Raw genomic sequence first — 5,000 nt, forward strand, 5'->3', positions numbered from 1 at the left:
TGTCAGGCCTAGTTAGTACCTGGATGGGAGACCGCCTGGGAATACCAGGTGCTGTAGGCTTTTTTGTGCTCCAAGTTCAGGAAGTGAGCCCTTTCTCAATTGCCTTTTAAAACTGCAAGGTCTAGCCGACTAGATGCTTAAAAGTACAACACTCACTAGGCCCAGAGCCTACGGCCACACCACACTGAATGCGCCTGATCTCGTCTGATCTCAGAAGCTAAGCAGTGTCGGGCCTAGTTAGTACCTGGATGGGAGACCGCCTGGGAATACCAGGTGCTGTAGGCTTTTTTGTACTCCAAGTTCAGGAAGTGAGCCATTTCTCAATTGCCTTTCAAAACTGCAAGGTCTAGCCGACTAGATGCTTAAAAGTACAAAACTCACTAGGCCCAGAGCCTACGGCCACACCACACTGAATGCGCCCGATCTTGTCTGATCTCGGAAGCTAAGCAGTGTCGGGCCTAGTTAGTACCTGGATGGGAGACCACCTGGGAATACCAGGTGCTGTAGGCTTTTTTGTGCTCCAAGTTCAGGAAGTGAGCCATTTCACAATTGCCTTTCAAAACTGCAAGGTCTAGCCGACTAGATGCTTAAAAGTACAAACTCACTAGACCCAGAGCCTACGGCCACACCACACTGAATGCGCCCGATCTCGGAAGCTAAGCAGGGTCGGGCCTAGTTAGTACCTGGATGGGAGACTGCCTGGGAATACCAGGTGCTGTAGGCTTTTTTTGTGCTCCATGATTAGTAATTGCGCAACTTCTCAATTATTTTTCAAATTTGGTATGTTTCCAAAATAATTGTATCCCGTTTTATAGCGGAAATGTTGGACAACATCATGAGGGCTGGAGCTACCTTTTTACATAGAATTAGCATACAGGTAGTGTGTTCATGGGTAATAAATCAACTTTCACATGTAATGCAGTACAGAGAATATTGAGTCCTTCAAGAGGCATGAAAGAAAACCATTATTGTGTTGATTGTTCTCTCCACCTCCCTGCAACAGACACAGGATGGATGAATTAAAGTTATCCTACCAGACATAGGAGTCCTGAATGGGCCCACCAGTCTTATATATCTCGCCTGATCGAGCGCTGATCGAGCGATGAGCGTGGTATCATGTTGCAAGTGGCTGCATGGCTTAGCTTACTAAATGCAAATGCATAAGAGTAATATTCTTAGCATTCCTAGAGCCTACGGCCACACCACACTGAATGCACCCGATCTCGACTGATCTCGGAAGTTAAGCAGTGTCAGGCCTAGTTAGTACCTGGATGGGAGACCGCCTGGGAATACCAGGTGCTGTAGGCTTTTTTGTGCTCCAAGTTCAGGAAGTGAGCCCTTTCTCAATTGCCTTTTAAAACTGCAAGGTCTAGCCGACTAGATGCTTAAAAGTACAAAACTCACTAGGCCCAGAGCCTACGGCCACACCACACTGAATGTGCCTGATCTCGTCTGATCTCAGAAGCTAAGCAGTGTCGGGCCTAGTTAGTACCTGGATGGAAGACCGCCTGGGAATACCAGGTGCTGTAGGCTTTTTTGTACTCCAAGTTCAGGAAGTGAGCCATTTCTCAATTGCCTTTCAAAACTGCAAGGTCTAGCCGACTAGATGCTTAAAAGTACAAAACTCACAAGAACCAGAGCCTACGGCCACACCACACTGAATGCGCCCGATCTCGTCTGATCTCGGAAGCTAAGCAGTGTCGGGCCTCGTTAGTACCTGGATGGGAGACCGCCTGGGAATACCAGGTGCTGTAGGCTTTTTTGTGCTCCTAGTTCAGGAAGTGAGCCATTTCTCAATTGCCTTTCAAAATTGCAAGGTCTAGCTGACTAGATGCTTAAAAGTACAAAACTCACTAGGCCCAGAGCCTACGGCCACACCACACTGATTGCGCCCGATCTCGTCTGATCTCGGAAGCTAAGCAGTGTCGGGCCTCGTTAGTACCTGGATGGGAGACCGCCTGGGAATACCAGGTGCTGTAGGCTTTTTTGTGCTCCAAGTTCAGGAAGTGAGCCATTTCTCAATTGCCTTTCAAAACTGCAAGGTCTAGCTGACTAGATGCTTAAAAGTACAAAACTCACTAGGCCCAGAGCCTACGGCCACACCACACTGATTGCGCCCGATCTTGTCTGATCTCGGAAGCTAAGCAGTGTCGGGCCTAGTTAGTACCTGGATGGGAGACCACCTGGGAATACCAGGTGCTGTAGGCTTTTTTGTGCTCCAAGTTCAGGAAGTGAGCCATTTCACAATTGCCTTTCAAAACTGCAAGGTCTAGCCGACTAGATGCTTAAAAGTACAAAACTCACTAGGCCCAGAGCCTACGGCCACACCACACTGAATGTGCCCGATCTCGGAAGCTAAGCAGGGTCAGGCCTAGTTAGTACCTGGATGGGAGACTGCCTGGGAATACCAGGTGCTGTAGGCTTTTTTGTGCTCCATGATTAGTAATTGCGCAACTTCTCAATTATTTTTCAAATTTGGTATGTTTCCAAAATAATTGTATCCCGTTTTATAGCGGAAATGTTGGACAACATCATGAGGGCTGGAGCTACCTTTTTACATAGAATTAGCATACAGGTAGTGTGTTCATGGGTAATAAATCGACTTTCACATGTAATGCAGTACAGAGAATATTGAGTCCTTCAAGAGGCATGAAAGAAAACCATTATTGTGTTGATTGTTCTCTCCACCTCCCTGCAACAGACACAGGATGGATGAATTAAAGTTATCCTACCAGACATAGGAGTCCTGAATGGGCCCACCAGTCTTATATATCTCGCCTGATCGAGCCTGATCGAGCGATGAGCGTGGTATCATGTTGCAAGTGGCTGCATGGCTTAGCTTACTAAATGCAAATGCATAAGAGTAATATTCTTAGCATTCCTAGAGCCTACGGCCACACCACACTGAATGCACCCGATCTCGTCTGATCTCGGAAGTTAAGCAGTGTCAGGCCTAGTTAGTACCTGGATGGGAGACCGCCTGGGAATACCAGGTGCTGTAGGCTTTTTTGTGCTCCAAGTTCAGGAAGTGAGCCCTTTCTCAATTGCCTTTTAAAACTGCAAGGTCTAGCCGACTAGATGCTTAAAAGTACAACACTCACTAGGCCCAGAGCCTACGGCCACACCACACTGAATGCGCCCGATCTCGTCTGATCTCGGAAGCTAAGCAGTGTCGGGCCTAGTTAGTACCTGGATGGGAGACCACCTGGGAATACCAGGTGCTGTAGGCTTTTTTGTGCTCCAAGTTCAGGAAGTGAGCCATTTCACAATTGCCTTTCAAAACTGCAAGGTCTAGCCGACTAGATGCTTAAAAGTACAAACTCACTAGGCCCAGAGCCTACGGCCACACCACACTGAATGCGCCCGATCTCGGAAGCTAAGCAGGGTCGGGCCTAGTTAGTACCTGGATGGGAGACTGCCTGGGAATACCAGGTGCTGTAGGCTTTTTTTGTGCTCCATGATTAGTAATTGCGCAACTTCTCAATTATTTTTCAAATTTGGTATGTTTCCAAAATAATTGTATCCCGTTTTATAGCGGAAATGTTGGACAACATCATGAGGGCTGGAGCTACCTTTTTACATAGAATTAGCATACAGGTAGTGTGTTCATGGGTAATAAATCAACTTTCACATGTAATGCAGTACAGAGAATATTGAGTCCTTCAAGAGGCATGAAAGAAAACCATTATTGTGTTGATTGTTCTCTCCACCTCCCTGCAACAGACACAGGATGGATGAATTAAAGTTATCCTACCAGACATAGGAGTCCTGAATGGGCCCACCAGTCTTATATATCTCGCCTGATCGAGCCTGATCGAGCGATGAGCGTGGTATCATGTTGCAAGTGGCTGCATGGCTTAGCTTACTAAATGCAAATGCATAAGAGTAATATTCTTAGCATTCCTAGAGCCTACGGCCACACCACACTGAATGCACCCGATCTCGACTGATCTCGGAAGTTAAGCAGTGTCAGGCCTAGTTAGTACCTGGATGGGAGACCGCCTGGGAATACCAGGTGCTGTAGGCTTTTTTGTGCTCCAAGTTCAGGAAGTGAGCCCTTTCTCAATTGCCTTTTAAAACTGCAAGGTCTAGCCGACTAGATGCTTAAAAGTACAAAACTCACTAGGCCCAGAGCCTACGGCCACACCACACTGAATGTGCCTGATCTCGTCTGATCTCAGAAGCTAAGCAGTGTCGGGCCTAGTTAGTACCTGGATGGAAGACCGCCTGGGAATACCAGGTGCTGTAGGCTTTTTTGTACTCCAAGTTCAGGAAGTGAGCCATTTCTCAATTGCCTTTCAAAACTGCAAGGTCTAGCCGACTAGATGCTTAAAAGTACAAAACTCACAAGAACCAGAGCCTACGGCCACACCACACTGAATGCGCCCGATCTCGTCTGATCTCGGAAGCTAAGCAGTGTCGGGCCTCGTTAGTACCTGGATGGGAGACCGCCTGGGAATACCAGGTGCTGTAGGCTTTTTTGTGCTCCAAGTTCAGGAAGTGAGCCATTTCTCAATTGCCTTTCAAAATTGCAAGGTCTAGCTGACTAGATGCTTAAAAGTACAAAACTCACTAGGCCCAGAGCCTACGGCCACACCACACTGATTGCGCCCGATCTCGTCTGATCTCGGAAGCTAAGCAGTGTCGGGCCTCGTTAGTACCTGGATGGGAGACCGCCTGGGAATACCAGGTGCTGTAGGCTTTTTTGTGCTCCAAGTTCAGGAAGTGAGCCATTTCTCAATTGCCTTTCAAAACTGCAAGGTCTAGCTGACTAGATGCTTAAAAGTACAAAACTCACTAGGCCCAGAGCCTACGGCCACACCACACTGATTGCGCCCGATCTCGTCTGATCTCGGAAGCTAAGCAGTGTCGGGCCTAGTTAGTACCTGGATGGGAGACCACCTGGGAATACCAGGTGCTGTAGGCTTTTTTGTGCTCCAAGTTCAGGAAGTGAGCCATTTCACAATTGCCTTTCAAAACTGCAAGGTCTAGCCGACTAG

At 47.7% G+C, this 5,000-nt stretch overlaps 15 non-coding genes and 3 pseudogenes across 15 annotated transcripts in view; all 18 read left to right on the forward strand.

Moving 5' to 3' along the window:
• LOC138548784 (5S ribosomal RNA) overlaps positions 1-60 on the forward strand; it is a 119-nt gene extending 59 nt beyond the window's left edge. The window contains exon 1 of the ribosomal RNA XR_011292578.1: positions 1-60. This exon is cut by the window's left edge and continues 59 nt beyond it. This is a non-coding gene — a ribosomal RNA (5S ribosomal RNA).
• Positions 61-166: 106 nt separating this feature from the next.
• Positions 167-285, forward strand: LOC138539763 (5S ribosomal RNA). Its single transcript, XR_011287828.1, has one exon. It is a non-coding gene; the product is annotated as a 5S ribosomal RNA (ribosomal RNA).
• A 106-nt stretch (positions 286-391) lies between these two features.
• Positions 392-510, forward strand: LOC138551155 (5S ribosomal RNA). The gene has a single exon (XR_011294887.1). It is a non-coding gene; the product is annotated as a 5S ribosomal RNA (ribosomal RNA).
• Positions 511-615: 105 nt separating this feature from the next.
• Positions 616-724, forward strand: LOC138543320 (5S ribosomal RNA; annotated as a pseudogene).
• Positions 725-1,189: 465 nt separating this feature from the next.
• On the forward strand, positions 1,190-1,308 carry LOC138538311 (5S ribosomal RNA). The gene has a single exon (XR_011286416.1). It is a non-coding gene; the product is annotated as a 5S ribosomal RNA (ribosomal RNA).
• A 106-nt stretch (positions 1,309-1,414) lies between these two features.
• LOC138539542 (5S ribosomal RNA) lies at positions 1,415-1,533 on the forward strand. Its single transcript, XR_011287606.1, has one exon. It is a non-coding gene; the product is annotated as a 5S ribosomal RNA (ribosomal RNA).
• Positions 1,534-1,639: 106 nt separating this feature from the next.
• On the forward strand, positions 1,640-1,758 carry LOC138549843 (5S ribosomal RNA). The gene has a single exon (XR_011293613.1). It is a non-coding gene; the product is annotated as a 5S ribosomal RNA (ribosomal RNA).
• A 106-nt stretch (positions 1,759-1,864) lies between these two features.
• On the forward strand, positions 1,865-1,983 carry LOC138536901 (5S ribosomal RNA). The gene has a single exon (XR_011285058.1). It is a non-coding gene; the product is annotated as a 5S ribosomal RNA (ribosomal RNA).
• A 106-nt stretch (positions 1,984-2,089) lies between these two features.
• Positions 2,090-2,208, forward strand: LOC138537734 (5S ribosomal RNA). Its single transcript, XR_011285861.1, has one exon. It is a non-coding gene; the product is annotated as a 5S ribosomal RNA (ribosomal RNA).
• Positions 2,209-2,314: 106 nt separating this feature from the next.
• On the forward strand, positions 2,315-2,423 carry LOC138546035 (5S ribosomal RNA; annotated as a pseudogene).
• A 463-nt stretch (positions 2,424-2,886) lies between these two features.
• On the forward strand, positions 2,887-3,005 carry LOC138548785 (5S ribosomal RNA). Its single transcript, XR_011292579.1, has one exon. It is a non-coding gene; the product is annotated as a 5S ribosomal RNA (ribosomal RNA).
• Positions 3,006-3,111: 106 nt separating this feature from the next.
• Positions 3,112-3,230, forward strand: LOC138547440 (5S ribosomal RNA). Its single transcript, XR_011291280.1, has one exon. It is a non-coding gene; the product is annotated as a 5S ribosomal RNA (ribosomal RNA).
• Positions 3,231-3,335: 105 nt separating this feature from the next.
• LOC138543321 (5S ribosomal RNA) lies at positions 3,336-3,444 on the forward strand (annotated as a pseudogene).
• Positions 3,445-3,908: 464 nt separating this feature from the next.
• LOC138538312 (5S ribosomal RNA) lies at positions 3,909-4,027 on the forward strand. The gene has a single exon (XR_011286417.1). It is a non-coding gene; the product is annotated as a 5S ribosomal RNA (ribosomal RNA).
• Positions 4,028-4,133: 106 nt separating this feature from the next.
• Positions 4,134-4,252, forward strand: LOC138539543 (5S ribosomal RNA). Its single transcript, XR_011287607.1, has one exon. It is a non-coding gene; the product is annotated as a 5S ribosomal RNA (ribosomal RNA).
• A 106-nt stretch (positions 4,253-4,358) lies between these two features.
• Positions 4,359-4,477, forward strand: LOC138549844 (5S ribosomal RNA). Its single transcript, XR_011293614.1, has one exon. It is a non-coding gene; the product is annotated as a 5S ribosomal RNA (ribosomal RNA).
• A 106-nt stretch (positions 4,478-4,583) lies between these two features.
• On the forward strand, positions 4,584-4,702 carry LOC138536902 (5S ribosomal RNA). The gene has a single exon (XR_011285059.1). It is a non-coding gene; the product is annotated as a 5S ribosomal RNA (ribosomal RNA).
• Positions 4,703-4,808: 106 nt separating this feature from the next.
• Positions 4,809-4,927, forward strand: LOC138547574 (5S ribosomal RNA). Its single transcript, XR_011291408.1, has one exon. It is a non-coding gene; the product is annotated as a 5S ribosomal RNA (ribosomal RNA).
• The last annotated feature ends 73 nt before the right edge of the window (positions 4,928-5,000 follow it).

The sequence above is a fragment of the Ambystoma mexicanum genome, unplaced genomic scaffold (genome assembly GCF_040938575.1).
Source record: "Ambystoma mexicanum isolate Mex_15411 unplaced genomic scaffold, UKY_AmexF1_1 Mex_scaf10, whole genome shotgun sequence".
Taxonomy (NCBI): Eukaryota; Metazoa; Chordata; class Amphibia; order Caudata; family Ambystomatidae; genus Ambystoma; species Ambystoma mexicanum.